At 48.0% G+C, this 27,977-nt stretch overlaps 39 non-coding genes across 39 annotated transcripts; all 39 read right to left on the bottom strand.

Moving 5' to 3' along the window:
• Positions 1 to 428: 428 nt before the first annotated feature.
• Positions 429 to 547, bottom strand: LOC143873104 (5S ribosomal RNA). The gene has a single exon (XR_013247825.1). It is a non-coding gene; the product is annotated as a 5S ribosomal RNA (ribosomal RNA).
• A 597-nt stretch (positions 548 to 1,144) lies between these two features.
• On the bottom strand, positions 1,145 to 1,263 carry LOC143872333 (5S ribosomal RNA). The gene has a single exon (XR_013247086.1). It is a non-coding gene; the product is annotated as a 5S ribosomal RNA (ribosomal RNA).
• A 595-nt stretch (positions 1,264 to 1,858) lies between these two features.
• On the bottom strand, positions 1,859 to 1,977 carry LOC143872332 (5S ribosomal RNA). Its single transcript, XR_013247085.1, has one exon. It is a non-coding gene; the product is annotated as a 5S ribosomal RNA (ribosomal RNA).
• Positions 1,978 to 2,573: 596 nt separating this feature from the next.
• On the bottom strand, positions 2,574 to 2,692 carry LOC143872329 (5S ribosomal RNA). The gene has a single exon (XR_013247083.1). It is a non-coding gene; the product is annotated as a 5S ribosomal RNA (ribosomal RNA).
• A 597-nt stretch (positions 2,693 to 3,289) lies between these two features.
• LOC143873633 (5S ribosomal RNA) lies at positions 3,290 to 3,408 on the bottom strand. The gene has a single exon (XR_013248335.1). It is a non-coding gene; the product is annotated as a 5S ribosomal RNA (ribosomal RNA).
• Positions 3,409 to 4,005: 597 nt separating this feature from the next.
• LOC143872328 (5S ribosomal RNA) lies at positions 4,006 to 4,124 on the bottom strand. The gene has a single exon (XR_013247082.1). It is a non-coding gene; the product is annotated as a 5S ribosomal RNA (ribosomal RNA).
• Positions 4,125 to 4,720: 596 nt separating this feature from the next.
• LOC143872327 (5S ribosomal RNA) lies at positions 4,721 to 4,839 on the bottom strand. The gene has a single exon (XR_013247081.1). It is a non-coding gene; the product is annotated as a 5S ribosomal RNA (ribosomal RNA).
• A 597-nt stretch (positions 4,840 to 5,436) lies between these two features.
• On the bottom strand, positions 5,437 to 5,555 carry LOC143872326 (5S ribosomal RNA). Its single transcript, XR_013247080.1, has one exon. It is a non-coding gene; the product is annotated as a 5S ribosomal RNA (ribosomal RNA).
• A 597-nt stretch (positions 5,556 to 6,152) lies between these two features.
• LOC143874438 (5S ribosomal RNA) lies at positions 6,153 to 6,271 on the bottom strand. Its single transcript, XR_013249117.1, has one exon. It is a non-coding gene; the product is annotated as a 5S ribosomal RNA (ribosomal RNA).
• A 597-nt stretch (positions 6,272 to 6,868) lies between these two features.
• Positions 6,869 to 6,987, bottom strand: LOC143874082 (5S ribosomal RNA). Its single transcript, XR_013248774.1, has one exon. It is a non-coding gene; the product is annotated as a 5S ribosomal RNA (ribosomal RNA).
• A 597-nt stretch (positions 6,988 to 7,584) lies between these two features.
• LOC143872325 (5S ribosomal RNA) lies at positions 7,585 to 7,703 on the bottom strand. Its single transcript, XR_013247079.1, has one exon. It is a non-coding gene; the product is annotated as a 5S ribosomal RNA (ribosomal RNA).
• A 597-nt stretch (positions 7,704 to 8,300) lies between these two features.
• On the bottom strand, positions 8,301 to 8,419 carry LOC143872323 (5S ribosomal RNA). Its single transcript, XR_013247077.1, has one exon. It is a non-coding gene; the product is annotated as a 5S ribosomal RNA (ribosomal RNA).
• Positions 8,420 to 9,016: 597 nt separating this feature from the next.
• Positions 9,017 to 9,135, bottom strand: LOC143872322 (5S ribosomal RNA). The gene has a single exon (XR_013247076.1). It is a non-coding gene; the product is annotated as a 5S ribosomal RNA (ribosomal RNA).
• A 597-nt stretch (positions 9,136 to 9,732) lies between these two features.
• On the bottom strand, positions 9,733 to 9,851 carry LOC143874437 (5S ribosomal RNA). The gene has a single exon (XR_013249116.1). It is a non-coding gene; the product is annotated as a 5S ribosomal RNA (ribosomal RNA).
• A 597-nt stretch (positions 9,852 to 10,448) lies between these two features.
• LOC143873968 (5S ribosomal RNA) lies at positions 10,449 to 10,567 on the bottom strand. The gene has a single exon (XR_013248660.1). It is a non-coding gene; the product is annotated as a 5S ribosomal RNA (ribosomal RNA).
• A 597-nt stretch (positions 10,568 to 11,164) lies between these two features.
• Positions 11,165 to 11,283, bottom strand: LOC143872321 (5S ribosomal RNA). Its single transcript, XR_013247075.1, has one exon. It is a non-coding gene; the product is annotated as a 5S ribosomal RNA (ribosomal RNA).
• Positions 11,284 to 11,880: 597 nt separating this feature from the next.
• On the bottom strand, positions 11,881 to 11,999 carry LOC143872320 (5S ribosomal RNA). Its single transcript, XR_013247074.1, has one exon. It is a non-coding gene; the product is annotated as a 5S ribosomal RNA (ribosomal RNA).
• A 596-nt stretch (positions 12,000 to 12,595) lies between these two features.
• On the bottom strand, positions 12,596 to 12,714 carry LOC143872319 (5S ribosomal RNA). Its single transcript, XR_013247073.1, has one exon. It is a non-coding gene; the product is annotated as a 5S ribosomal RNA (ribosomal RNA).
• A 597-nt stretch (positions 12,715 to 13,311) lies between these two features.
• Positions 13,312 to 13,430, bottom strand: LOC143872318 (5S ribosomal RNA). The gene has a single exon (XR_013247072.1). It is a non-coding gene; the product is annotated as a 5S ribosomal RNA (ribosomal RNA).
• Positions 13,431 to 14,027: 597 nt separating this feature from the next.
• Positions 14,028 to 14,146, bottom strand: LOC143874436 (5S ribosomal RNA). Its single transcript, XR_013249115.1, has one exon. It is a non-coding gene; the product is annotated as a 5S ribosomal RNA (ribosomal RNA).
• A 597-nt stretch (positions 14,147 to 14,743) lies between these two features.
• Positions 14,744 to 14,862, bottom strand: LOC143873851 (5S ribosomal RNA). The gene has a single exon (XR_013248548.1). It is a non-coding gene; the product is annotated as a 5S ribosomal RNA (ribosomal RNA).
• Positions 14,863 to 15,459: 597 nt separating this feature from the next.
• On the bottom strand, positions 15,460 to 15,578 carry LOC143873103 (5S ribosomal RNA). The gene has a single exon (XR_013247824.1). It is a non-coding gene; the product is annotated as a 5S ribosomal RNA (ribosomal RNA).
• A 597-nt stretch (positions 15,579 to 16,175) lies between these two features.
• On the bottom strand, positions 16,176 to 16,294 carry LOC143872317 (5S ribosomal RNA). Its single transcript, XR_013247071.1, has one exon. It is a non-coding gene; the product is annotated as a 5S ribosomal RNA (ribosomal RNA).
• Positions 16,295 to 16,890: 596 nt separating this feature from the next.
• On the bottom strand, positions 16,891 to 17,009 carry LOC143872316 (5S ribosomal RNA). The gene has a single exon (XR_013247070.1). It is a non-coding gene; the product is annotated as a 5S ribosomal RNA (ribosomal RNA).
• Positions 17,010 to 17,606: 597 nt separating this feature from the next.
• On the bottom strand, positions 17,607 to 17,725 carry LOC143872314 (5S ribosomal RNA). The gene has a single exon (XR_013247069.1). It is a non-coding gene; the product is annotated as a 5S ribosomal RNA (ribosomal RNA).
• A 597-nt stretch (positions 17,726 to 18,322) lies between these two features.
• On the bottom strand, positions 18,323 to 18,441 carry LOC143874434 (5S ribosomal RNA). Its single transcript, XR_013249113.1, has one exon. It is a non-coding gene; the product is annotated as a 5S ribosomal RNA (ribosomal RNA).
• Positions 18,442 to 19,038: 597 nt separating this feature from the next.
• LOC143873735 (5S ribosomal RNA) lies at positions 19,039 to 19,157 on the bottom strand. Its single transcript, XR_013248437.1, has one exon. It is a non-coding gene; the product is annotated as a 5S ribosomal RNA (ribosomal RNA).
• A 597-nt stretch (positions 19,158 to 19,754) lies between these two features.
• LOC143873101 (5S ribosomal RNA) lies at positions 19,755 to 19,873 on the bottom strand. The gene has a single exon (XR_013247823.1). It is a non-coding gene; the product is annotated as a 5S ribosomal RNA (ribosomal RNA).
• A 597-nt stretch (positions 19,874 to 20,470) lies between these two features.
• LOC143872313 (5S ribosomal RNA) lies at positions 20,471 to 20,589 on the bottom strand. Its single transcript, XR_013247068.1, has one exon. It is a non-coding gene; the product is annotated as a 5S ribosomal RNA (ribosomal RNA).
• A 596-nt stretch (positions 20,590 to 21,185) lies between these two features.
• Positions 21,186 to 21,304, bottom strand: LOC143872311 (5S ribosomal RNA). Its single transcript, XR_013247066.1, has one exon. It is a non-coding gene; the product is annotated as a 5S ribosomal RNA (ribosomal RNA).
• Positions 21,305 to 21,901: 597 nt separating this feature from the next.
• On the bottom strand, positions 21,902 to 22,020 carry LOC143872310 (5S ribosomal RNA). The gene has a single exon (XR_013247065.1). It is a non-coding gene; the product is annotated as a 5S ribosomal RNA (ribosomal RNA).
• Positions 22,021 to 22,617: 597 nt separating this feature from the next.
• On the bottom strand, positions 22,618 to 22,736 carry LOC143874433 (5S ribosomal RNA). The gene has a single exon (XR_013249112.1). It is a non-coding gene; the product is annotated as a 5S ribosomal RNA (ribosomal RNA).
• A 597-nt stretch (positions 22,737 to 23,333) lies between these two features.
• Positions 23,334 to 23,452, bottom strand: LOC143873618 (5S ribosomal RNA). The gene has a single exon (XR_013248320.1). It is a non-coding gene; the product is annotated as a 5S ribosomal RNA (ribosomal RNA).
• A 597-nt stretch (positions 23,453 to 24,049) lies between these two features.
• Positions 24,050 to 24,168, bottom strand: LOC143873100 (5S ribosomal RNA). The gene has a single exon (XR_013247822.1). It is a non-coding gene; the product is annotated as a 5S ribosomal RNA (ribosomal RNA).
• Positions 24,169 to 24,765: 597 nt separating this feature from the next.
• Positions 24,766 to 24,884, bottom strand: LOC143872309 (5S ribosomal RNA). Its single transcript, XR_013247064.1, has one exon. It is a non-coding gene; the product is annotated as a 5S ribosomal RNA (ribosomal RNA).
• A 596-nt stretch (positions 24,885 to 25,480) lies between these two features.
• LOC143872308 (5S ribosomal RNA) lies at positions 25,481 to 25,599 on the bottom strand. The gene has a single exon (XR_013247063.1). It is a non-coding gene; the product is annotated as a 5S ribosomal RNA (ribosomal RNA).
• Positions 25,600 to 26,196: 597 nt separating this feature from the next.
• On the bottom strand, positions 26,197 to 26,315 carry LOC143872307 (5S ribosomal RNA). Its single transcript, XR_013247062.1, has one exon. It is a non-coding gene; the product is annotated as a 5S ribosomal RNA (ribosomal RNA).
• A 597-nt stretch (positions 26,316 to 26,912) lies between these two features.
• LOC143874432 (5S ribosomal RNA) lies at positions 26,913 to 27,031 on the bottom strand. The gene has a single exon (XR_013249111.1). It is a non-coding gene; the product is annotated as a 5S ribosomal RNA (ribosomal RNA).
• A 597-nt stretch (positions 27,032 to 27,628) lies between these two features.
• On the bottom strand, positions 27,629 to 27,747 carry LOC143873500 (5S ribosomal RNA). Its single transcript, XR_013248208.1, has one exon. It is a non-coding gene; the product is annotated as a 5S ribosomal RNA (ribosomal RNA).
• Between the last annotated feature and the right edge of the window lie 230 nt (positions 27,748 to 27,977).

Below are 27,977 nucleotides of genomic sequence, written 5' to 3'. Positions count from 1 at the left end.
CCCGAGTACCCCCGAATCAATATAAGAATCGCTACGATCTGACGGGCGGATCAAAAGTTATGTCGGAACGATATTTGTGCACCAAGGGTAGCTCACGGCCAGTAAACACCTTCCGACCGGATTCATGACTCGCATCCACTAGTACACTCATCCGCTATAGCCTGTACGTCACTGAATCTGAACAAACCCCCGCTATAATTTGACCGCAAATGAAATGTCAGAACGAATTCCGTTTATCGAATCAAACGACACTATCACCCCGCCATAATAAAGACCGGACGTCTTTGAATTCACCATCCGGAAGAAAATAAAAAGATCCGAACCGAAACGTAGGAGGCGACGCACTAAACGTGCGTTTCAGTTCGCATCGATGTTCCAGAACCGAAAGATTGTTCGAAAAAAGTGGTAGATAGCCGAAAAAGGTGACAGGGGTGCAACACGAGGACTTCCCAGGAGGTCACCCATCGTAGTACTACTCTCGCCCAAGCACGCTTAACTTCGGAGTTCTGATGGGATCCAGTGCATTTGTGCTGGTATGATCGCACCCAGCATGCCTCTCCATTGTCAAAGAAATAAAGAGTTTCCACTCGCATTGTCGTACGAAGTCCGTTTAAATGAAAGTGCGAAAAAATCCTGCTAGATGACACCGGATGGACGATCCGAGCATGTCGGGAAGCCGGATGGCCGCAAGGGCTGTCATCGCGCGATTAATCTTCCCGAGTACCCCCGAATCAATATAAGAATCGCTACGATCTGACGGGCGGATCAAAAGTTATCGTCGGAACGATATTTGTGCACCAAGGGTAGCTCACGGCCAGTAAACACCTTCCGACCGGATTCATGACTCGCATCCACTAGTACACTCATCCGCTATAGCCTGTACGTCACTGAATCTGAACAAACCCCCGCTATAATTTGACCGCAAATGAAATGTCAGAACGAATTCCGTTTATCGAATCAAACGACACTATCACCCCGCCATAATAAAGACCGGACGTCTTTGAATTCAGCATCCGGAAGAAAATAAAAAGATCCGAACCGAAACGTAGGAGGCGACGCACTAAACGTGCGTTTCAGTTCGCATCGATGTTCCAGAACCGAAAGATTGTTCGAAAAAAGTGGTCGATAGCCGAAAAAAATGACAGGGGTGCAACACGAGGACTTCCCAGGAGGTCACCCATCCTAGTACTACTCTCGCCCAAGCACGCTTAACTTCGGAGTTCTGATGGGATCCAGTGCATTTGTGCTGGTATGATCGCACCCAGCATGCCTTTCCATTGTCAAAGTAATAAAGAGTTTCCACTCGCATTGTCGTACGAAGTCCGTTTAAATGAAAGTGCGAAAAAATCCTGCTAGATGACACCGGATGGACAATCCGAGCATGTCGGGAAGCCGGATGACCGCCAGGGCTGTCATCGCGCGATGAGTCTTCCCGAGTACCCCCGAATCAATATAAGAATCGCCACGATCTGACGGGCGGATCAAAAGTTATCGTCGGAACGATATTTGTGCACCAAGGGTAGCTCACCGCCAGTAAACACCTTCCGACCGGATTCATGACTCGCATCCACTAGTACACTCATCCGCTATAGCCTGTACGTCACTGAATCTGAACAAACCCCCGCTATAATTTGACCGCAAATGAAATGTCAGAACGAATTCCGTTTATCGAATCAAACGACACTATCACCCCGCCATAATAAAGACCGGACGTCTTTGAATTCACCATCCGGAAGAAAATAAAAAGATCCGAACCGAAACGTAGGAGGCGACGCACTAAACGTGCGTTTCAGTTCGCATCGATGTTCCAGAACCGAAAGATTGTTCGAAAAGTGGTAGATAGCCGAAAAAAGTGACAGGGGTGCAACACGAGGACTTCCCAGGAGGTCACCCATCCTAGTACTACTCTCGCCCAAGCACGCTTAACTTCGGAGTTCTGATGGGATCCAGTGCATTTGTGCTGGTATGATCGCACCCAGCATGCCTCTCCATTGTCAAAGTAATAAAGAGTTTCCTCTCGCATTGTCGTACGAAGTCCGTTTAAATGAAAGTACGAAAAAATCCTGCTAGATGACACCGGATGGACGATCCGAGCATGTCGGGAAGCCGGATGGCCGCAAGGGCTGTCATCGCGCGATTAATCTTCCCGAGTACCCCCGAATCAATATAAGAATCGCTACGATCTGACGGGCAGATCAAAAGTTATCGTCGGAACGATATTTGTGCACCAAGGGTAGCTCACGGCCAGTAAACACCTTCCGACCGGATTCATGACTCGCATCCACTAGTACACTCATCCGCTATAGCCTGTACGTCACTGAATCTGAACAAACCCCCGCTATAATTTACCGCAAATGAAATGTCAGAACGAATTCCGTTTATCGAATCAAACGACACTATCACCCCGCCATAATAAAGACCGGACGTCTTTGAATTCACCATCCGGAAGAAAATAAAAAGATCCGAACCGAAACGTAGGAGGCGACGCACTAAACGTGCGTTTCAGTTCGCATCGATGTTCCAGAACCGAAAGATTGTTCGAAAAAAGTGGTAGATAGCCGAAAAAAGTGACAGGGGTGCAACACGAGGACTTCCCAGGAGGTCACCCATCCTAGTACTACTCTCGCCCAAGCACGCTTAACTTCGGAGTTCTGATGGGATCCAGTGCATTTGTGCTGGTATGATCGCACCCAGCATGCCTCTCCATTGTCAAAGTAATAAAGAGTTTCCACTCGCATTGTCGTACGAAGTCCGTTTAAATGAAAGTGCGAAAAAATCCTGCTAGATGACACCGGATGGACGATCCGAGCATGTCGGGAAGCCGGATGACCGCAAGGGCTGTCATCGCGCGATTAATCTTCCCGAGTACCCCCGAATCAATATGAGAATCGCTACGATCTGACGGGCGGATCAAAAGTTATCGTCGGAACGATATTTGTGCACCAAGGGTAGCTCACGGCCTGTAAACACCTTCCGACCGGATTCATGACTCGCATCCACTAGTACACTCATCCGCTATAGCCTGTACGTCACTGAATCTAAACAAACCCCCGCTATAATTTGACCGCAAATGAAATGTCAGAACGAATTCCGTTTATCGAATCAAACGACACTATCACCCCGCCATAATAAAGACCGGACGTCTTTGAATTCACCATCCGGAAGAAAATAAAAAGATCCGTACCGAAACGTAGGAGGCGACGCACTAAACGTGCGTTTCAGTTCGCATCGATGTTCCAGAACCGAAAGATTGTTCGAAAAAAGTGGTAGATAGCCGAAAAAAGTGACAGGGGTGCAACACGAGGACTTCCCAGGAGGTCACCCATCCTAGTACTACTCTCGCCCAAGCACGCTTAACATCGGAGTTCTGATGGGATCCAGTGCATTTGTGCTGGTATGATCGCACCCAGCATGCCTCTCCATTGTCAAAGTAATAAAGAGTTTCCACTCGCATTGTCGTACGAAGTCCGTTTAAATGAAAGTGCGAAAAAATCCTGCTAGATGACACCGGATGGACGATCCGAGCATGTCGGAAAGCCGGATGACCGCCAGGGCTGTCATCGCGCGATTAATCTTCCCGAGTACCCCCGAATCAATATAAGAATCGCCACGATCTGACGGGCGGATCAAAAGTTATCGTCGGAACGATATTTGTGCACCAAGGGTAGCTCACGGCCAGTAAACACCTTCCGACCGGATTCATGACTTTCATCCACTAGTACACTCATCCGGTATAGCTTGTATGTCACTGAATCTAAACAAACCCCCGCTATAATTTGACCGCAAATGAAATGTCAGAACGAATTCCGTTTATCGAATCAAACGACACTATCACCCCGCCATAATAAAGACCGGACGTATTTGAATTCACTATCCGGCAGAAAATAAAAAGATCCCAACCGAAACGTTGGAGGCGTCGCACTAAACGTGCGTTTCAGTTCGCATCGATGTTCCAGAACCGAAAGATTGTTCGAAAAAAGTGGTAGATAGCCGAAAAAAGTGACAGGGGTGCAACACGAGGACTTCCCAGGAGGTCACCCATCCTAGTACTACTCTCGCCCAAGCACGCTTAACTTCGGAGTTCTGATGGGATCCAGTGCATTTGTGCTGGTATGATCGCACCCAGCATGCCTCTCCATTGTCAAAGTAATAAAGAGTTTCCACTCGCATTGTCGTACGAAGTCCGTTTAAATGAAAGTGCGAAAAAATCCTGCTAGATGACACCGGATGGACGATCCGAGCATGTCGGGAAGCCGGATGGCCGCAAGGGCTGTCATCGCGCGATTAATCTTCCCGAGTACCCCCGAATCAATATAAGAATCGCTACGATCTGACGGGCGGATCAAAAGTTATGTCGGAACGATATTTGTGCACCAAGGGTAGCTCACGGCCAGTAAACACCTTCCGACCGGATTCATGACTCGCATCCACTAGTACACTCATCCGCTATAGCCTGTACGTCACTGAATCTGAACAAACCCCCGCTATAATTTGACCGCAAATGAAATGTCAGAACGAATTCCGTTTATCGAATCAAACGACACTATCACCCCGCCATAATAAAGACCGGACGTCTTTGAATTCACCATCCGGAAGAAAATAAAAAGATCCGAACCGAAACGTAGGAGGTGACGCACTAAACGTGCGTTTCAGTTCGCATCGATGTTCCAGAACCGAAAGATTGTTCGAAAAAAGTGGTAGATAGCCGAAAAAAGTGACAGGGGTGCAACACGAGGACTTCCCAGGAGGTCACCCATCCTAGTACTACTCTCGCCCAAGCACGCTTAACTTCGGAGTTCTGATGGGATCCAGTGCATTTGTGCTGGTATGATCGCACCCAGCATGCCTCTCCATTGTCAAAGTAATAAAGAGTTTCCACTCGCATTGTCGTACGAAGTCCGTTTAAATGAAAGTGCGAAAAAATCCTGCTAGATGACACCGGATGGACGATCCGAGCATGTCGGGAAGCCGGATGACCGCAAGGGCTGTCATCGCGCGATTAATCTTCCCGAGTACCCCCGAATCAATATGAGAATCGCTACGATCTGACGGGCGGATCAAAAGTTATCGTCGGAACGATATTTGTGCACCAAGGGTAGCTCACGGCCTGTAAACACCTTCCGACCGGATTCATGACTCGCATCCACTAGTACACTCATCCGCTATAGCCTGTACGTCACTGAATCTCAACAAACCCCCGCTATAATTTGACCGCAAATGAAATGTCAGAACGAATTCCGTTTATCGAATCAAACGACACTATCACCCCGCCATAATAAAGACCGGACGTCTTTGAATTCACCATCCGGAAGAAAATAAAAAGATCCGAACCGAAACGTAGGAGGCGACGCACTAAACGTGCGTTTCAGTTCGCATCGATGTTCCAGAACCGAAAGATTGTTCGAAAAAAGTGGTAGATAGCCGAAAAAAGTGACAGGGGTGCAACACGAGGACTTCCCAGGAGGTCACCCATCCTAGTACTACTCTCGCCCAAGCACGCTTAACTTCGGAGTTCTGATGGGATCCAGTGCATTTGTGCTGGTATGATCGCACCCAGCATGCCTCTCCATTGTCAAAGTAATAAAGAGTTTCCACTCGCATTGTCGTACGAAGTCCGTTTAAATGAAAGTGCGAAAAAATCCTGCTAGATGACACCGGATGGACGATCCGAGCATGTCGGGAAGCCGGATGACCGCAAGGGCTGTCATCGCGCGATTAATCTTCCCGAGTACCCCCGAATCAATATGAGAATCGCTACGATCTGACGGGCGGATCAAAAGTTATCGTCGGAACGATATTTGTGCACCAAGGGTAGCTCACGGCCTGTAAACACCTTCCGACCGGATTCATGACTCGCATCCACTAGTACACTCATCCGCTATAGCCTGTACGTCACTGAATCTCAACAAACCCCCGCTATAATTTGACCGCAAATGAAATGTCAGAACGAATTCCGTTTATCGAATCAAACGACACTATCACCCCGCCATAATAAAGACCGGACGTCTTTGAATTCACCATCCGGAAGAAAATAAAAAGATCCGTACCGAAACGTAGGAGGCGACGCACTAAACGTGCGTTTCAGTTCGCATCGATGTTCCAGAACCGAAAGATTGTTCGAAAAAAGTGGTAGATAGCCGAAAAAAGTGACAGGGGTGCAACACGAGGACTTCCCAGGAGGTCACCCATCCTAGTACTACTCTCGCGCAAGCACGCTTAACTTCGGAGTTCTGATGGGATCCAGTGCATTTGTGCTGGTATGATCGCACCCAGCATGCCTCTCCATTGTCAAAGTAATAAAGAGTTTCCACTCGCATTGTCGTACGAAGTCCGTTTAAATGAAAGTGCGAAAAAATCCTGCTAGATGACACCGGATGGACGATCCGAGCATGTCGGAAAGCCGGATGACCGCCAGGGCTGTCATCGCGCGATTAATCTTCCCGAGTACCCCCGAATCAATATAAGAATCGCCACGATCTGACGGGCGGATCAAAAGTTATCGTCGGAACGATATTTGTGCACCAAGGGTAGCTCACGGCCAGTAAACACCTTCCGACCGGATTCATGACTTTCATCCACTAGTACACTCATCCGCTATAGCCTGTACGTTACTGAATCTGAACAAACCCCCGCTATAATTTGACCGCAAATGAAATGTCAGAACGAATTCCGTTTATCGAATCAAACGACACTATCACCCCGCCATAATAAAGACCGGACGTATTTGAATTCACTATCCGGCAGAAAATAAAAAGATCCCAACCGAAACGTAGGAGGCGTCGCACTAAACGTGCGTTTCAGTTCGCATCGATGTTCCAGAACCGAAAGATTGTTCGAAAAAAGTGGTAGATAGCCGAAAAAAGTGACAGGGGTGCAACACGAGGACTTCCCAGGAGGTCACCCATCCTAGTACTACTCTCGCCCAAGCACGCTTAACTTCGGAGTTCTGATGGGATCCAGTGCTTTTGTGCTGGTATGATCGCACCCAGCATGCCTCTCCATTGTCAAAGTAATAAAGAGTTTCCACTCGCATTGTCTTACGAAGTCCGTTTAAATGAAAGTGCGAAAAAATCCTGCTAGATGACACCGGATGGACGATCCGAGCATGTCGGAAAGCCGGATGACCGCCAAGGCTGTCATCGCGCGTTGAATCTTCCCGAGTACCCCCGAATCAATATAAGAATCGCCACGATCTGACGGGCGGATCAAAAGTTATCGTCAGAACGATATTTGTGCACCAAGGGTAGCTCACGGCCAGTAAACACCTTCCGACCGGATTCATGACTCGCATCCACTAGTACACTCATCCGCTATAGCCTGTACGTCACTGAATCTAAACAAACCCCCGCTATAATTTGACCGCAAATGAAATGTCAGAACGAATTCCGTTTATCGAATCAAACGACACTATCACCCCGCCATAATAAAGACCGGACGTCTTTGAATTCACCATCCGGAAGAAAATAAAAAGATCCGTACCGAAACGTAGGAGGCGACGCACTAAACGTGCGTTTCAGTTCGCATCGATGTTCCAGAACCGAAAGATTGTTCGAAAAAAGTGGTAGATAGCCGAAAAAAGTGACAGGGGTGCAACACGAGGACTTCCCAGGAGGTCACCCATCCTAGTACTACTCTCGCCCAAGCACGCTTAACTTCGGAGTTCTGATGGGATCCAGTGCATTTGTGCTGGTATGATCGCACCCAGCATGCCTCTCCATTGTCAAAGTAATAAAGAGTTTCCACTCGCATTGTCGTACGAAGTCCGTTTAAATGAAAGTGCGAAAAAATCCTGCTAGATGACACCGGATGGACGATCCGAGCATGTCAGAAAGCCGGATGACCGCCAGGGCTGTCATCGCGCGATTAATCTTCCCGAGTACCCCCGAATCAATATAAGAATCGCCACGATCTGACGGGCGGATCAAAAGTTATCGTCGGAACGATATTTGTGCACCAAGGGTAGCTCACGGCCAGTAAACACCTTCCGACCGGATTCATGACTTTCATCCACTAGTACACTCATCCGGTATAGCTTGTATGTCACTGAATCTAAACAAACCCCCGCTATAATTTGACCGCAAATGAAATGTCAGAACGAATTCCGTTTATCGAATCAAACGACACTATCACCCCGCCATAATAAAGACCGGACGTATTTGAATTCACTATCCGGCAGAAAATAAAAAGATCCCAACCGAAACGTTGGAGGCGTCGCACTAAACGTGCGTTTCAGTTCGCATCGATGTTCCAGAACCGAAAGATTGTTCGAAAAAAGTGGTAGATAGCCGAAAAAAGTGACAGGGGTGCAACACGAGGACTTCCCAGGAGGTCACCCATCCTAGTACTACTCTCGCCCAAGCACGCTTAACTTCGGAGTTCTGATGGGATCCAGTGCATTTGTGCTGGTATGATCGCACCCAGCATGCCTCTCCATTGTCAAAGTAATAAAGAGTTTCCACTCGCATTGTCGTACGAAGTCCGTTTAAATGAAAGTGCGAAAAAATCCTGCTAGATGACACCGGATGGACGATCCGAGCATGTCGGGAAGCCGGATGACCGCAAGGGCTGTCATCGCGCGATTAATCTTCCCGAGTACCCCCGAATCAATATGAGAATCGCTACGATCTGACGGGCGGATCAAAAGTTATCGTCGGAACGATATTTGTGCACCAAGGGTAGCTCACGGCCTGTAAACACCTTCCGACCGGATTCATGACTCGCATCCACTAGTACACTCATCCGCTATAGCCTGTACGTCACTGAATCTGAACAAACCCCCGCTATAATTTGACCGCAAATGAAATGTCAGAACGAATTCCGTTTATCGAATCAAACGACACTATCACCCCGCCATAATAAAGACCGGACGTCTTTGAATTCACCATCCGGAAGAAAATAAAAAGATCCGAACCGAAACGTAGGAGGCGACGCACTAAACGTGCGTTTCAGTTCGCATCGATGTTCCAGAACCGAAAGATTGTTCGAAAAAAGTGGTAGATAGCCGAAAAAAGTGACAGGGGTGCAACACGAGGACTTCCCAGGAGGTCACCCATCCTAGTACTACTCTCGCCCAAGCACGCTTAACTTCGGAGTTCTGATGGGATCCAGTGCATTTGTGCTGGTATGATCGCACCCAGCATGCCTCTCCATTGTCAAAGTAATAAAGAGTTTCCACTCGCATTGTCGTACGAAGTCCGTTTAAATGAAAGTGCGAAAAAATCCTGCTAGATGACACCGGATGGACGATCCGAGCATGTCGGGAAGCCGGATGACCGCAAGGGCTGTCATCGCGCGATTAATCTTCCCGAGTACCCCCGAATCAATATGAGAATCGCTACGATCTGACGGGCGGATCAAAAGTTATCGTCGGAACGATATTTGTGCACCAAGGGTAGCTCACGGCCTGTAAACACCTTCCGACCGGATTCATGACTCGCATCCACTAGTACACTCATCCGCTATAGCCTGTACGTCACTGAATCTCAACAAACCCCCGCTATAATTTGACCGCAAATGAAATGTCAGAACGAATTCCGTTTATCGAATCAAACGACACTATCACCCCGCCATAATAAAGACCGGACGTCTTTGAATTCACCATCCGGAAGAAAATAAAAAGATCCGTACCGAAACGTAGGAGGCGACGCACTAAACGTGCGTTTCAGTTCGCATCGATGTTCCAGAACCGAAAGATTGTTCGAAAAAAGTGGTAGATAGCCGAAAAAAGTGACAGGGGTGCAACACGAGGACTTCCCAGGAGGTCACCCATCCTAGTACTACTCTCGCGCAAGCACGCTTAACTTCGGAGTTCTGATGGGATCCAGTGCATTTGTGCTGGTATGATCGCACCCAGCATGCCTCTCCATTGTCAAAGTAATAAAGAGTTTCCACTCGCATTGTCGTACGAAGTCCGTTTAAATGAAATTGCGAAAAAATCCTGCTAGATGACACCGGATGGACGATCCGAGCATGTCGGAAAGCCGGATGACCGCCAGGGCTGTCATCGCGCGATTAATCTTCCCGAGTACCCCCGAATCAATATAAGAATCGCCACGATCTGACGGGCGGATCAAAAGTTATCGTCGGAACGATATTTGTGCACCAAGGGTAGCTCACGGCCAGTAAACACCTTCCGACCGGATTCATGACTTTCATCCACTAGTACACTCATCCGCTATAGCCTGTACGTTACTGAATCTGAACAAACCCCCGCTATAATTTGACCGCAAATGAAATGTCAGAACGAATTCCGTTTATCGAATCAAACGACACTATCACCCCGCCATAATAAAGACCGGACGTATTTGAATTCACTATCCGGCAGAAAATAAAAAGATCCCAACCGAAACGTAGGAGGCGTCGCACTAAACGTGCGTTTCAGTTCGCATCGATGTTCCAGAACCGAAAGATTGTTCGAAAAAAGTGGTAGATAGCCGAAAAAAGTGACAGGGGTGCAACACGAGGACTTCCCAGGAGGTCACCCATCCTAGTACTACTCTCGCCCAAGCACGCTTAACTTCGGAGTTCTGATGGGATCCAGTGCTTTTGTGCTGGTATGATCGCACCCAGCATGCCTCTCCATTGTCAAAGTAATAAAGAGTTTCCACTCGCATTGTCTTACGAAGTCCGTTTAAATGAAAGTGCGAAAAAATCCTGCTAGATGACACCGGATGGACGATCCGAGCATGTCGGAAAGCCGGATGACCGCCAAGGCTGTCATCGCGCGTTGAATCTTCCCGAGTACCCCCGAATCAATATAAGAATCGCCACGATCTGACGGGCGGATCAAAAGTTATCGTCAGAACGATATTTGTGCACCAAGGGTAGCTCACGGCCAGTAAACACCTTCCGACCGGATTCATGACTCGCATCCACTAGTACACTCATCCGCTATAGCCTGTACGTCACTGAATCTAAACAAACCCCCGCTATAATTTGACCGCAAATGAAATGTCAGAACGAATTCCGTTTATCGAATCAAACGACACTATCACCCCGCCATAATAAAGACCGGACGTCTTTGAATTCACCATCCGGAAGAAAATAAAAAGATCCGTACCGAAACGTAGGAGGCGACGCACTAAACGTGCGTTTCAGTTCGCATCGATGTTCCAGAACCGAAAGATTGTTCGAAAAAAGTGGTAGATAGCCGAAAAAAGTGACAGGGGTGCAACACGAGGACTTCCCAGGAGGTCACCCATCCTAGTACTACTCTCGCCCAAGCACGCTTAACTTCGGAGTTCTGATGGGATCCAGTGCATTTGTGCTGGTATGATCGCACCCAGCATGCCTCTCCATTGTCAAAGTAATAAAGAGTTTCCACTCGCATTGTCGTACGAAGTCCGTTTAAATGAAAGTGCGAAAAAATCCTGCTAGATGACACCGGATGGACGATCCGAGCATGTCAGAAAGCCGGATGACCGCCAGGGCTGTCATCGCGCGATTAATCTTCCCGAGTACCCCCGAATCAATATAAGAATCGCCACGATCTGACGGGCGGATCAAAAGTTATCGTCGGAACGATATTTGTGCACCAAGGGTAGCTCACGGCCAGTAAACACCTTCCGACCGGATTCATGACTTTCATCCACTAGTACACTCATCCGGTATAGCTTGTATGTCACTGAATCTAAACAAACCCCCGCTATAATTTGACCGCAAATGAAATGTCAGAACGAATTCCGTTTATCGAATCAAACGACACTATCACCCCGCCATAATAAAGACCGGACGTATTTGAATTCACTATCCGGCAGAAAATAAAAAGATCCCAACCGAAACGTTGGAGGCGTCGCACTAAACGTGCGTTTCAGTTCGCATCGATGTTCCAGAACCGAAAGATTGTTCGAAAAAAGTGGTAGATAGCCGAAAAAAGTGACAGGGGTGCAACACGAGGACTTCCCAGGAGGTCACCCATCCTAGTACTACTCTCGCCCAAGCACGCTTAACTTCGGAGTTCTGATGGGATCCAGTGCATTTGTGCTGGTATGATCGCACCCAGCATGCCTCTCCATTGTCAAAGTAATAAAGAGTTTCCACTCGCATTGTCGTACGAAGTCCGTTTAAATGAAAGTGCGAAAAAATCCTGCTAGATGACACCGGATGGACGATCCGAGCATGTCGGGAAGCCGGATGGCCGCAAAGGCTGTCATCGCGCGATTAATCTTCCCGAGTACCCCCGAATCAATATAAGAATCGCTACGATCTGACGGGCGGATCAAAAGTTATGTCGGAACGATATTTGTGCACCAAGGGTAGCTCACGGCCAGTAAACACCTTCCGACCGGATTCATGACTCGCATCCACTAGTACACTCATCCGCTATAGCCTGTACGTCACTGAATCTGAACAAACCCCCGCTATAATTTGACCGCAAATGAAATGTCAGAACGAATTCCGTTTATCGAATCAAACGACACTATCACCCCGCCATAATAAAGACCGGACGTCTTTGAATTCACCATCCGGAAGAAAATAAAAAGATCCGAACCGAAACGTAGGAGGTGACGCACTAAACGTGCGTTTCAGTTCGCATCGATGTTCCAGAACCGAAAGATTGTTCGAAAAAAGTGGTAGATAGCCGAAAAAAGTGACAGGGGTGCAACACGAGGACTTCCCAGGAGGTCACCCATCCTAGTACTACTCTCGCCCAAGCACGCTTAACTTCGGAGTTCTGATGGGATCCAGTGCATTTGTGCTGGTATGATCGCACCCAGCATGCCTCTCCATTGTCAAAGTAATAAAGAGTTTCCACTCGCATTGTCGTACGAAGTCCGTTTAAATGAAAGTGCGAAAAAATCCTGCTAGATGACACCGGATGGACGATCCGAGCATGTCGGGAAGCCGGATGACCGCAAGAGCTGTCATCGCGCGATTAATCTTCCCGAGTACCCCCGAATCAATATGAGAATCGCTACGATCTGACGGGCGGATCAAAAGTTATCGTCGGAACGATATTTGTGCACCAAGGGTAGCTCACGGCCTGTAAACACCTTCCGACCGGATTCATGACTCGCATCCACTAGTACACTCATCCGCTATAGCCTGTACGTCACTGAATCTCAACAAACCCCCGCTATAATTTGACCGCAAATGAAATGTCAGAACGAATTCCGTTTATCGAATCAAACGACACTATCACCCCGCCATAATAAAGACCGGACGTCTTTGAATTCACCATCCGGAAGAAAATAAAAAGATCCGAACCGAAACGTAGGAGGCGACGCACTAAACGTGCGTTTCAGTTCGCATCGATGTTCCAGAACCGAAAGATTGTTCGAAAAAAGTGGTAGATAGCCGAAAAAAGTGACAGGGGTGCAACACGAGGACTTCCCAGGAGGTCACCCATCCTAGTACTACTCTCGCCCAAGCACGCTTAACTTCGGAGTTCTGATGGGATCCAGTGCATTTGTGCTGGTATGATCGCACCCAGCATGCCTCTCCATTGTCAAAGTAATAAAGAGTTTCCACTCGCATTGTCGTACGAAGTCCGTTTAAATGAAAGTGCGAAAAAATCCTGCTAGATGACACCGGATGGACGATCCGAGCATGTCGGGAAGCCGGATGACCGCAAGGGCTGTCATCGCGCGATTAATCTTCCCGAGTACCCCCGAATCAATATGAGAATCGCTACGATCTGACGGGCGGATCAAAAGTTATCGTCGGAACGATATTTGTGCACCAAGGGTAGCTCACGGCCTGTAAACACCTTCCGACCGGATTCATGACTCGCATCCACTAGTACACTCATCCGCTATAGCCTGTACGTCACTGAATCTCAACAAACCCCCGCTATAATTTGACCGCAAATGAAATGTCAGAACGAATTCCGTTTATCGAATCAAACGACACTATCACCCCGCCATAATAAAGACCGGACGTCTTTGAATTCACCATCCGGAAGAAAATAAAAAGATCCGTACCGAAACGTAGGAGGCGACGCACTAAACGTGCGTTTCAGTTCGCATCGATGTTCCAGAACCGAAAGATTGTTCGAAAAAAGTGGTAGATAGCCGAAAAAAGTGACAGGGGTGCAACACGAGGACTTCCCAGGAGGTCACCCATCCTAGTACTACTCTCGCGCAAGCACGCTTAACTTCGGAGTTCTGATGGGATCCAGTGCATTTGTGCTGGTATGATCGCACCCAGCATGCCTCTCCATTGTCAAAGTAATAAAGAGTTTCCACTCGCATTGTCGTACGAAGTCCGTTTAAATGAAAGTGCGAAAAAATCCTGCTAGATGACACCGGATGGACGATCCGAGCATGTCGGAAAGCCGGATGACCGCCAGGGCTGTCATCGCGCGATTAATCTTCCCGAGTACCCCCGAATCAATATAAGAATCGCCACGATCTGACGGGCGGATCAAAAGTTATCGTCGGAACGATATTTGTGCACCAAGGGTAGCTCACGGCCAGTAAACACCTTCCGACCGGATTCATGACTTTCATCCACTAGTACACTCATCCGCTATAGCCTGTACGTTACTGAATCTGAACAAACCCCCGCTATAATTTGACCGCAAATGAAATGTCAGAACGAATTCCGTTTATCGAATCAAACGACACTATCACCCCGCCATAATAAAGACCGGACGTATTTGAATTCACTATCCGGCAGAAAATAAAAAGATCCCAACCGAAACGTAGGAGGCGTCGCACTAAACGTGCGTTTCAGTTCGCATCGATGTTCCAGAACCGAAAGATTGTTCGAAAAAAGTGGTAGATAGCCGAAAAAAGTGACAGGGGTGCAACACGAGGACTTCCCAGGAGGTCACCCATCCTAGTACTACTCTCGCCCAAGCACGCTTAACTTCGGAGTTCTGATGGGATCCAGTGCTTTTGTGCTGGTATGATCGCACCCAGCATGCCTCTCCATTGTCAAAGTAATAAAGAGTTTCCACTCGCATTGTCTTACGAAGTCCGTTTAAATGAAAGTGCGAAAAAATCCTGCTAGATGACACCGGATGGACGATCCGAGCATGTCGGAAAGCCGGATGACCGCCAAGGCTGTCATCGCGCGTTGAATCTTCCCGAGTACCCCCGAATCAATATAAGAATCGCCACGATCTGACGGGCGGATCAAAAGTTATCGTCAGAACGATATTTGTGCACCAAGGGTAGCTCACGGCCAGTAAACACCTTCCGACCGGATTCATGACTCGCATCCACTAGTATACTCATCCGCTATAGCCTGTACGTCACTGAATCTGAACAAACCCCCGCTATAATTTGACCGCAAATGAAATGTCAGAACGAATTCCGTTTATCGAATCAAACGACACTATCACCCCGCCATAATAAAGACCGGACGTCTTTGAATTCACCATCCGGAAGAAAATAAAAAGATCCGAACCGAAACGTAGGAGGCGACGCACTAAACGTGCGTTTCAGTTCGCATCGATGTTCCAGAACCGAAAGATTGTTCGAAAAAAGTGGTAGATAGCCGAAAAAGGTGACAGGGGTGCAACACGAGGACTTCCCAGGAGGTCACCCATCGTAGTACTACTCTCGCCCAAGCACGCTTAACTTCGGAGTTCTGATGGGATCCAGTGCATTTGTGCTGGTATGATCGCACCCAGCATGCCTCTCCATTGTCAAAGAAATAAAGAGTTTCCACTCGCATTGTCGTACGAAGTCCGTTTAAATGAAAGTGCGAAAAAATCCTGCTAGATGACACCGGATGGACGATCCGAGCATGTCGGGAAGCCGGATGGCCGCAAGGGCTGTCATCGCGCGATTAATCTTCCCGAGTACCCCCGAATCAATATAAGAATCGCTACGATCTGACGGGCGGATCAAAAGTTATCGTCGGAACGATATTTGTGCACCAAGGGTAGCTCACGGCCAGTAAACACCTTCCGACCGGATTCATGACTCGCATCCACTAGTACACTCATCCGCTATAGCCTGTACGTCACTGAATCTGAACAAACCCCCGCTATAATTTGACCGCAAATGAAATGTCAGAACGAATTCCGTTTATCGAATCAAACGACACTATCACCCCGCCATAATAAAGACCGGACGTATTTGAATTCACTATCCGGCAGAAAATAAAAAGATCCCAACCGAAACGTTGGAGGCGTCGCACTAAACGTGCGTTTCAGTTCGCATCGATGTTCCAGAACCGAAAGATTGTTCGAAAAAAGTGGTAGATAGCCGAAAAAAGTGACAGGGGTGCAACACGAGGACTTCCCAGGAGGTCACCCATCCTAGTACTACTCTCGCCCAAGCACGCTTAACTTCGGAGTTCTGATGGGATCCAGTGCATTTGTGCTGGTATGATCGCACCCAGCATGCCTCTCCATTGTCAAAGTAATAAAGAGTTTCCACTCGCATTGTCGTACGAAGTCCGTTTAAATGAAAGTGCGAAAAAATCCTGCTAGATGACACCGGATGGACGATCCGAGCATGTCGGGAAGCCGGATGGCCGCAAGGGCTGTCATCGCGCGATTAATCTTCCCGAGTACCCCCGAATCAATATAAGAATCGCTACGATCTGACGGGCGGATCAAAAGTTATGTCGGAACGATATTTGTGCACCAAGGGTAGCTCACGGCCAGTAAACACCTTCCGACCGGATTCATGACTCGCATCCACTAGTACACTCATCCGCTATAGCCTGTACGTCACTGAATCTGAACAAACCCCCGCTATAATTTGACCGCAAATGAAATGTCAGAACGAATTCCGTTTATCGAATCAAACGACACTATCACCCCGCCATAATAAAGACCGGACGTCTTTGAATTCACCATCCGGAAGAAAATAAAAAGATCCGAACCGAAACGTAGGAGGTGACGCACTAAACGTGCGTTTCAGTTCGCATCGATGTTCCAGAACCGAAAGATTGTTCGAAAAAAGTGGTAGATAGCCGAAAAAAGTGACAGGGGTGCAACACGAGGACTTCCCAGGAGGTCACCCATCCTAGTACTACTCTCGCCCAAGCACGCTTAACTTCGGAGTTCTGATGGGATCCAGTGCATTTGTGCTGGTATGATCGCACCCAGCATGCCTCTCCATTGTCAAAGTAATAAAGAGTTTCCACTCGCATTGTCGTACGAAGTCCGTTTAAATGAAAGTGCGAAAAAATCCTGCTAGATGACACCGGATGGACGATCCGAGCATGTCGGGAAGCCGGATGACCGCAAGGGCTGTCATCGCGCGATTAATCTTCCCGAGTACCCCCGAATCAATATGAGAATCGCTACGATCTGACGGGCGGATCAAAAGTTATCGTCGGAACGATATTTGTGCACCAAGGGTAGCTCACGGCCTGTAAACACCTTCCGACCGGATTCATGACTCGCATCCACTAGTACACTCATCCGCTATAGCCTGTACGTCACTGAATCTCAACAAACCCCCGCTATAATTTGACCGCAAATGAAATGTCAGAACGAATTCCGTTTATCGAATCAAACGACACTATCACCCCGCCATAATAAAGACCGGACGTCTTTGAATTCACCATCCGGAAGAAAATAAAAAGATCCGAACCGAAACGTAGGAGGCGACGCACTAAACGTGCGTTTCAGTTCGCATCGATGTTCCAGAACCGAAAGATTGTTCGAAAAAAGTGGTAGATAGCCGAAAAAAGTGACAGGGGTGCAACACGAGGACTTCCCAGGAGGTCACCCATCCTAGTACTACTCTCGCCCAAGCACGCTTAACTTCGGAGTTCTGATGGGATCCAGTGCATTTGTGCTGGTATGATCGCACCCAGCATGCCTCTCCATTGTCAAAGTAATAAAGAGTTTCCACTCGCATTGTCGTACGAAGTCCGTTTAAATGAAAGTGCGAAAAAATCCTGCTAGATGACACCGGATGGACGATCCGAGCATGTCGGGAAGCCGGATGACCGCAAGGGCTGTCATCGCGCGATTAATCTTCCCGAGTACCCCCGAATCAATATGAGAATCGCTACGATCTGACGGGCGGATCAAAAGTTATCGTCGGAACGATATTTGTGCACCAAGGGTAGCTCACGGCCTGTAAACACCTTCCGACCGGATTCATGACTCGCATCCACTAGTACACTCATCCGCTATAGCCTGTACGTCACTGAATCTCAACAAACCCCCGCTATAATTTGACCGCAAATGAAATGTCAGAACGAATTCCGTTTATCGAATCAAACGACACTATCACCCCGCCATAATAAAGACCGGACGTCTTTGAATTCACCATCCGGAAGAAAATAAAAAGATCCGTACCGAAACGTAGGAGGCGACGCACTAAACGTGCGTTTCAGTTCGCATCGATGTTCCAGAACCGAAAGATTGTTCGAAAAAAGTGGTAGATAGCCGAAAAAAGTGACAGGGGTGCAACACGAGGACTTCCCAGGAGGTCACCCATCCTAGTACTACTCTCGCGCAAGCACGCTTAACTTCGGAGTTCTGATGGGATCCAGTGCATTTGTGCTGGTATGATCGCACCCAGCATGCCTCTCCATTGTCAAAGTAATAAAGAGTTTCCACTCGCATTGTCGTACGAAGTCCGTTTAAATGAAAGTGCGAAAAAATCCTGCTAGATGACACCGGATGGACGATCCGAGCATGTCGGAAAGCCGGATGACCGCCAGGGCTGTCATCGCGCGATTAATCTTCCCGAGTACCCCCGAATCAATATAAGAATCGCCACGATCTGACGGGCGGATCAAAAGTTATCGTCGGAACGATATTTGTGCACCAAGGGTAGCTCACGGCCAGTAAACACCTTCCGACCGGATTCATGACTTTCATCCACTAGTACACTCATCCGCTATAGCCTGTACGTTACTGAATCTGAACAAACCCCCGCTATAATTTGACCGCAAATGAAATGTCAGAACGAATTCCGTTTATCGAATCAAACGACACTATCACCACGCCATAATAAAGACCGGACGTATTTGAATTCACTATCCGGCAGAAAATAAAAAGATCCCAACCGAAACGTAGGAGGCGTCGCACTAAACGTGCGTTTCAGTTCGCATCGATGTTCCAGAACCGAAAGATTGTTCGAAAAAAGTGGTAGATAGCCGAAAAAAGTGACAGGGGTGCAACACGAGGACTTCCCAGGAGGTCACCCATCCTAGTACTACTCTCGCCCAAGCACGCTTAACTTCGGAGTTCTGATGGGATCCAGTGCTTTTGTGCTGGTATGATCGCACCCAGCATGCCTCTCCATTGTCAAAGTAATAAAGAGTTTCCACTCGCATTGTCTTACGAAGTCCGTTTAAATGAAAGTGCGAAAAAATCCTGCTAGATGACACCGGATGGACGATCCGAGCATGTCGGAAAGCCGGATGACCGCCAAGGCTGTCATCGCGCGTTGAATCTTCCCGAGTACCCCCGAATCAATATAAGAATCGCCACGATCTGACGGGCGGATCAAAAGTTATCGTCAGAACGATATTTGTGCACCAAGGGTAGCTCACGGCCAGTAAACACCTTCCGACCGGATTCATGACTCGCATCCACTAGTATACTCATCCGCTATAGCCTGTACGTCACTGAATCTGAACAAACCCCCGCTATAATTTGACCGCAAATGAAATGTCAGAACGAATTCCGTTTATCGAATCAAACGACACTATCACCCCGCCATAATAAAGACCGGACGTCTTTGAATTCACCATCCGGAAGAAAATAAAAAGATCCGAACCGAAACGTAGGAGGCGACGCACTAAACGTGCGTTTCAGTTCGCATCGATGTTCCAGAACCGAAAGATTGTTCGAAAAAAGTGGTAGATAGCCGAAAAAGGTGACAGGGGTGCAACACGAGGACTTCCCAGGAGGTCACCCATCGTAGTACTACTCTCGCCCAAGCACGCTTAACTTCGGAGTTCTGATGGGATCCAGTGCATTTGTGCTGGTATGATCGCACCCAGCATGCCTCTCCATTGTCAAAGAAATAAAGAGTTTCCACTCGCATTGTCGTACGAAGTCCGTTTAAATGAAAGTGCGAAAAAATCCTGCTAGATGACACCGGATGGACGATCCGAGCATGTCGGGAAGCCGGATGGCCGCAAGGGCTGTCATCGCGCGATTAATCTTCCCGAGTACCCCCGAATCAATATAAGAATCGCCACGATCTGACGGGCGGATCAAAAGTTATCGTCAGAACGATATTTGTGCACCAAGGGTAGCTCACGGCCAGTAAACACCTTCCGACCGGATTCATGACTCGCATCCACTAGTATACTCATCCGCTATAGCCTGTACGTCACTGAATCTGAACAAACCCCCGCTATAATTTGACCGCAAATGAAATGTCAGAACGAATTCCGTTTATCGAATCAAACGACACTATCACCCCGCCATAATAAAGACCGGACGTATTTGAATTCACTATCCGGCAGAAAATAAAAAGATCCCAACCGAAACGTTGGAGGCGTCGCACTAAACGTGCGTTTCAGTTCGCATCGATGTTCCAGAACCGAAAGATTGTTCGAAAAAAGTGGTAGATAGCCGAAAAAAGTGACAGGGGTGCAACACGAGGACTTCCCAGGAGGTCACCCATCCTAGTACTACTCTCGCCCAAGCACGCTTAACTTCGGAGTTCTGATGGGATCCAGTGCATTTGTGCTGGTATGATCGCACCCAGCATGCCTCTCCATTGTCAAAGTAATAAAGAGTTTCCACTCGCATTGTCGTACGAAGTCCGTTTAAATGAAAGTGCGAAAAAATCCTGCTAGATGACACCGGATGGACGATCCGAGCATGTCGGGAAGCCGGATGGCCGCAAAGGCTGTCATCGCGCGATTAATCTTCCCGAGTACCCCCGAATCAATATAAGAATCGCTACGATCTGACGGGCGGATCAAAAGTTATGTCGGAACGATATTTGTGCACCAAGGGTAGCTCACGGCCAGTAAACACCTTCCGACCGGATTCATGACTCGCATCCACTAGTACACTCATCCGCTATAGCCTGTACGTCACTGAATCTGAACAAACCCCCGCTATAATTTGACCGCAAATGAAATGTCAGAACGAATTCCGTTTATCGAATCAAACGACACTATCACCCCGCCATAATAAAGACCGGACGTCTTTGAATTCACCATCCGGAAGAAAATAAAAAGATCCGAACCGAAACGTAGGAGGTGACGCACTAAACGTGCGTTTCAGTTCGCATCGATGTTCCAGAACCGAAAGATTGTTCGAAAAAAGTGGTAGATAGCCGAAAAAAGTGACAGGGGTGCAACACGAGGACTTCCCAGGAGGTCACCCATCCTAGTACTACTCTCGCCCAAGCACGCTTAACTTCGGAGTTCTGATGGGATCCAGTGCATTTGTGCTGGTATGATCGCACCCAGCATGCCTCTCCATTGTCAAAGTAATAAAGAGTTTCCACTCGCATTGTCGTACGAAGTCCGTTTAAATGAAAGTGCGAAAAAATCCTGCTAGATGACACCGGATGGACGATCCGAGCATGTCGGGAAGCCGGATGACCGCAAGAGCTGTCATCGCGCGATTAATCTTCCCGAGTACCCCCGAATCAATATGAGAATCGCTACGATCTGACGGGCGGATCAAAAGTTATCGTCGGAACGATATTTGTGCACCAAGGGTAGCTCACGGCCTGTAAACACCTTCCGACCGGATTCATGACTCGCATCCACTAGTACACTCATCCGCTATAGCCTGTACGTCACTGAATCTCAACAAACCCCCGCTATAATTTGACCGCAAATGAAATGTCAGAACGAATTCCGTTTATCGAATCAAACGACACTATCACCCCGCCATAATAAAGACCGGACGTCTTTGAATTCACCATCCGGAAGAAAATAAAAAGATCCGAACCGAAACGTAGGAGGCGACGCACTAAACGTGCGTTTCAGTTCGCATCGATGTTCCAGAACCGAAAGATTGTTCGAAAAAAGTGGTAGATAGCCGAAAAAAGTGACAGGGGTGCAACACGAGGACTTCCCAGGAGGTCACCCATCCTAGTACTACTCTCGCCCAAGCACGCTTAACTTCGGAGTTCTGATGGGATCCAGTGCATTTGTGCTGGTATGATCGCACCCAGCATGCCTCTCCATTGTCAAAGTAATAAAGAGTTTCCACTCGCATTGTCGTACGAAGTCCGTTTAAATGAAAGTGCGAAAAAATCCTGCTAGATGACACCGGATGGACGATCCGAGCATGTCGGGAAGCCGGATGACCGCAAGGGCTGTCATCGCGCGATTAATCTTCCCGAGTACCCCCGAATCAATATGAGAATCGCTACGATCTGACGGGCGGATCAAAAGTTATCGTCGGAACGATATTTGTGCACCAAGGGTAGCTCACGGCCTGTAAACACCTTCCGACCGGATTCATGACTCGCATCCACTAGTACACTCATCCGCTATAGCCTGTACGTAACTGAATCTCAACAAACCCCCGCTATAATTTGACCGCAAATGAAATGTCAGAACGAATTCCGTTTATCGAATCAAACGACACTATCACCCCGCCATAATAAAGACCGGACGTCTTTGAATTCACCATCCGGAAGAAAATAAAAAGATCCGTACCGAAACGTAGGAGGCGACGCACTAAACGTGCGTTTCAGTTCGCATCGATGTTCCAGAACCGAAAGATTGTTCGAAAAAAGTGGTAGATAGCCGAAAAAAGTGACAGGGGTGCAACACGAGGACTTCCCAGGAGGTCACCCATCCTAGTACTACTCTCGCGCAAGCACGCTTAACTTCGGAGTTCTGATGGGATCCAGTGCATTTGTGCTGGTATGATCGCACCCAGCATGCCTCTCCATTGTCAAAGTAATAAAGAGTTTCCACTCGCATTGTCGTACGAAGTCCGTTTAAATGAAAGTGCGAAAAAATCCTGCTAGATGACACCGGATGGACGATCCGAGCATGTCGGAAAGCCGGATGACCGCCAGGGCTGTCATCGCGCGATTAATCTTCCCGAGTACCCCCGAATCAATATAAGAATCGCCACGATCTGACGGGCGGATCAAAAGTTATCGTCGGAACGATATTTGTGCACCAAGGGTAGCTCACGGCCAGTAAACACCTTCCGACCGGATTCATGACTTTCATCCACTAGTACACTCATCCGCTATAGCCTGTACGTTACTGAATCTGAACAAACCCCCGCTATAATTTGACCGCAAATGAAATGTCAGAACGAATTCCGTTTATCGAATCAAACGACACTATCACCCCGCCATAATAAAGACCGGACGTATTTGAATTCACTATCCGGCAGAAAATAAAAAGATCCCAACCGAAACGTAGGAGGCGTCGCACTAAACGTGCGTTTCAGTTCGCATCGATGTTCCAGAACCGAAAGATTGTTCGAAAAAAGTGGTAGATAGCCGAAAAAAGTGACAGGGGTGCAACACGAGGACTTCCCAGGAGGTCACCCATCCTAGTACTACTCTCGCCCAAGCACGCTTAACTTCGGAGTTCTGATGGGATCCAGTGCTTTTGTGCTGGTATGATCGCACCCAGCATGCCTCTCCATTGTCAAAGTAATAAAGAGTTTCCACTCGCATTGTCTTACGAAGTCCGTTTAAATGAAAGTGCGAAAAAATCCTGCTAGATGACACCGGATGGACGATCCGAGCATGTCGGAAAGCCGGATGACCGCCAAGGCTGTCATCGCGCGTTGAATCTTCCCGAGTACCCCCGAATCAATATAAGAATCGCCACGATCTGACGGGCGGATCAAAAGTTATCGTCAGAACGATATTTGTGCACCAAGGGTAGCTCACGGCCAGTAAACACCTTCCGACCGGATTCATGACTCGCATCCACTAGTATACTCATCCGCTATAGCCTGTACGTCACTGAATCTGAACAAACCCCCGCTATAATTTGACCGCAAATGAAATGTCAGAACGAATTCCGTTTATCGAATCAAACGACACTATCACCCCGCCATAATAAAGACCGGACGTCTTTGAATTCACCATCCGGAAGAAAATAAAAAGATCCGAACCGAAACGTAGGAGGCGACGCACTAAACGTGCGTTTCAGTTCGCATCGATGTTCCAGAACCGAAAGATTGTTCGAAAAAAGTGGTAGATAGCCGAAAAAGGTGACAGGGGTGCAACACGAGGACTTCCCAGGAGGTCACCCATCGTAGTACTACTCTCGCCCAAGCACGCTTAACTTCGGAGTTCTGATGGGATCCAGTGCATTTGTGCTGGTATGATCGCACCCAGCATGCCTCTCCATTGTCAAAGAAATAAAGAGTTTCCACTCGCATTGTCGTACGAAGTCCGTTTAAATGAAAGTGCGAAAAAATCCTGCTAGATGACACCGGATGGACGATCCGAGCATGTCGGGAAGCCGGATGGCCGCAAGGGCTGTCATCGCGCGATTAATCTTCCCGAGTACCCCCGAATCAATATAAGAATCGCTACGATCTGACGGGCGGATCAAAAGTTATCGTCGGAACGATATTTGTGCACCAAGGGTAGCTCACGGCCAGTAAACACCTTCCGACCGGATTCATGACTCGCATCCACTAGTACACTCATCCGCTATAGCCTGTACGTCACTGAATCTGAACAAACCCCCGCTATAATTTGACCGCAAATGAAATGTCAGAACGAATTCCGTTTATCGAATCAAACGACACTATCACCCCGCCATAATAAAGACCGGACGTATTTGAATTCACTATCCGGCAGAAAATAAAAAGATCCCAACCGAAACGTTGGAGGCGTCGCACTAAACGTGCGTTTCAGTTCGCATCGATGTTCCAGAACCGAAAGATTGTTCGAAAAAAGTGGTAGATAGCCGAAAAAAGTGACAGGGGTGCAACACGAGGACTTCCCAGGAGGTCACCCATCCTAGTACTACTCTCGCCCAAGCACGCTTAACTTCGGAGTTCTGATGGGATCCAGTGCATTTGTGCTGGTATGATCGCACCCAGCATGCCTCTCCATTGTCAAAGTAATAAAGAGTTTCCACTCGCATTGTCGTACGAAGTCCGTTTAAATGAAAGTGCGAAAAAATCCTGCTAGATGACACCGGATGGACGATCCGAGCATGTCGGGAAGCCGGATGGCCGCAAGGGCTGTCATCGCGCGATTAATCTTCCCGAGTACCCCCGAATCAATATAAGAATCGCTACGATCTGACGGGCGGATCAAAAGTTATGTCGGAACGATATTTGTGCACCAAGGGTAGCTCACGGCCAGTAAACACCTTCCGACCGGATTCATGACTCGCATCCACTAGTACACTCATCCGCTATAGCCTGTACGTCACTGAATCTGAACAAACCCCCGCTATAATTTGACCGCAAATGAAATGTCAGAACGAATTCCGTTTATCGAATCAAACGACACTATCACCCCGCCATAATAAAGACCGGACGTCTTTGAATTCACCATCCGGAAGAAAATAAAAAGATCCGAACCGAAACGTAGGAGGTGACGCACTAAACGTGCGTTTCAGTTCGCATCGATGTTCCAGAACCGAAAGATTGTTCGAAAAAAGTGGTAGATAGCCGAAAAAAGTGACAGGGGTGCAACACGAGGACTTCCCAGGAGGTCACCCATCCTAGTACTACTCTCGCCCAAGCACGCTTAACTTCGGAGTTCTGATGGGATCCAGTGCATTTGTGCTGGTATGATCGCACCCAGCATGCCTCTCCATTGTCAAAGTAATAAAGAGTTTCCACTCGCATTGTCGTACGAAGTCCGTTTAAATGAAAGTGCGAAAAAATCCTGCTAGATGACACCGGATGGACGATCCGAGCATGTCGGGAAGCCGGATGACCGCAAGGGCTGTCATCGCGCGATTAATCTTCCCGAGTACCCCCGAATCAATATGAGAATCGCTACGATCTGACGGGCGGATCAAAAGTTATCGTCGGAACGATATTTGTGCACCAAGGGTAGCTCACGGCCTGTAAACACCTTCCGACCGGATTCATGACTCGCATCCACTAGTACACTCATCCGCTATAGCCTGTACGTCACTGAATCTCAACAAACCCCCGCTATAATTTGACCGCAAATGAAATGTCAGAACGAATTCCGTTTATCGAATCAAACGACACTATCACCCCGCCATAATAAAGACCGGACGTCTTTGAATTCACCATCCGGAAGAAAATAAAAAGATCCGAACCGAAACGTAGGAGGCGACGCACTAAACGTGCGTTTCAGTTCGCATCGATGTTCCAGAACCGAAAGATTGTTCGAAAAAAGTGGTAGATAGCCGAAAAAAGTGACAGGGGTGCAACACGAGGACTTCCCAGGAGGTCACCCATCCTAGTACTACTCTCGCCCAAGCACGCTTAACTTCGGAGTTCTGATGGGATCCAGTGCATTTGTGCTGGTATGATCGCACCCAGCATGCCTCTCCATTGTCAAAGTAATAAAGAGTTTCCACTCGCATTGTCGTACGAAGTCCGTTTAAATGAAAGTGCGAAAAAATCCTGCTAGATGACACCGGATGGACGATCCGAGCATGTCGGGAAGCCGGATGACCGCAAGGGCTGTCATCGCGCGATTAATCTTCCCGAGTACCCCCGAATCAATATGAGAATCGCTACGATCTGACGGGCGGATCAAAAGTTATCGTCGGAACGATATTTGTGCACCAAGGGTAGCTCACGGCCTGTAAACACCTTCCGACCGGATTCATGACTCGCATCCACTAGTACACTCATCCGCTATAGCCTGTACGTCACTGAATCTCAACAAACCCCCGCTATAATTTGACCGCAAATGAAATGTCAGAACGAATTCCGTTTATCGAATCAAACGACACTATCACCCCGCCATAATAAAGACCGGACGTCTTTGAATTCACCATCCGGAAGAAAATAAAAAGATCCGTACCGAAACGTAGGAGGCGACGCACTAAACGTGCGTTTCAGTTCGCATCGATGTTCCAGAACCGAAAGATTGTTCGAAAAAAGTGGTAGATAGCCGAAAAAAGTGACAGGGGTGCAACACGAGGACTTCCCAGGAGGTCACCCATCCTAGTACTACTCTCGCGCAAGCACGCTTAACTTCGGAGTTCTGATGGGATCCAGTGCATTTGTGCTGGTATGATCGCACCCAGCATGCCTCTCCATTGTCAAAGTAATAAAGAGTTTCCACTCGCATTGTCGTACGAAGTCCGTTTAAATGAAAGTGCGAAAAAATCCTGCTAGATGACACCGGATGGACGATCCGAGCATGTCGGAAAGCCGGATGACCGCCAGGGCTGTCATCGCGCGATTAATCTTCCCGAGTACCCCCGAATCAATATAAGAATCGCCACGATCTGACGGGCGGATCAAAAGTTATCGTCGGAACGATATTTGTGCACCAAGGGTAGCTCACGGCCAGTAAACACCTTCCGACCGGATTCATGACTTTCATCCACTAGTACACTCATCCGCTATAGCCTGTACGTTACTGAATCTGAACAAACCCCCGCTATAATTTGACCGCAAATGAAATGTCAGAACGAATTCCGTTTATCGAATCAAACGACACTATCACCACGCCATAATAAAGACCGGACGTATTTGAATTCACTATCCGGCAGAAAATAAAAAGATCCCAACCGAAACGTAGGAGGCGTCGCACTAAACGTGCGTTTCAGTTCGCATCGATGTTCCAGAACCGAAAGATTGTTCGAAAAAAGTGGTAGATAGCCGAAAAAAGTGACAGGGGTGCAACACGAGGACTTCCCAGGAGGTCACCCATCCTAGTACTACTCTCGCCCAAGCACGCTTAACTTCGGAGTTCTGATGGGATCCAGTGCTTTTGTGCTGGTATGATCGCACCCAGCATGCCTCTCCATTGTCAAAGTAATAAAGAGTTTCCACTCGCATTGTCTTACGAAGTCCGTTTAAATGAAAGTGCGAAAAAATCCTGCTAGATGACACCGGATGGACGATCCGAGCATGTCGGAAAGCCGGATGACCGCCAAGGCTGTCATCGCGCGTTGAATCTTCCCGAGTACCCCCGAATCAATATAAGAATCGCCACGATCTGACGGGCGGATCAAAAGTTATC

The sequence above is a fragment of the Tasmannia lanceolata genome, unplaced genomic scaffold, assembly GCF_043159265.1.
Source record: "Tasmannia lanceolata isolate RefF3 unplaced genomic scaffold, GAP_Taslan_0.1 ptg000003l, whole genome shotgun sequence".
In the NCBI taxonomy this organism is placed as follows: Eukaryota; Viridiplantae; Streptophyta; class Magnoliopsida; order Canellales; family Winteraceae; genus Tasmannia; species Tasmannia lanceolata.
The sequence above is the reverse complement of the archived record's forward strand: the minus strand, read 5'-3'. Positions and strand labels throughout refer to the sequence as shown.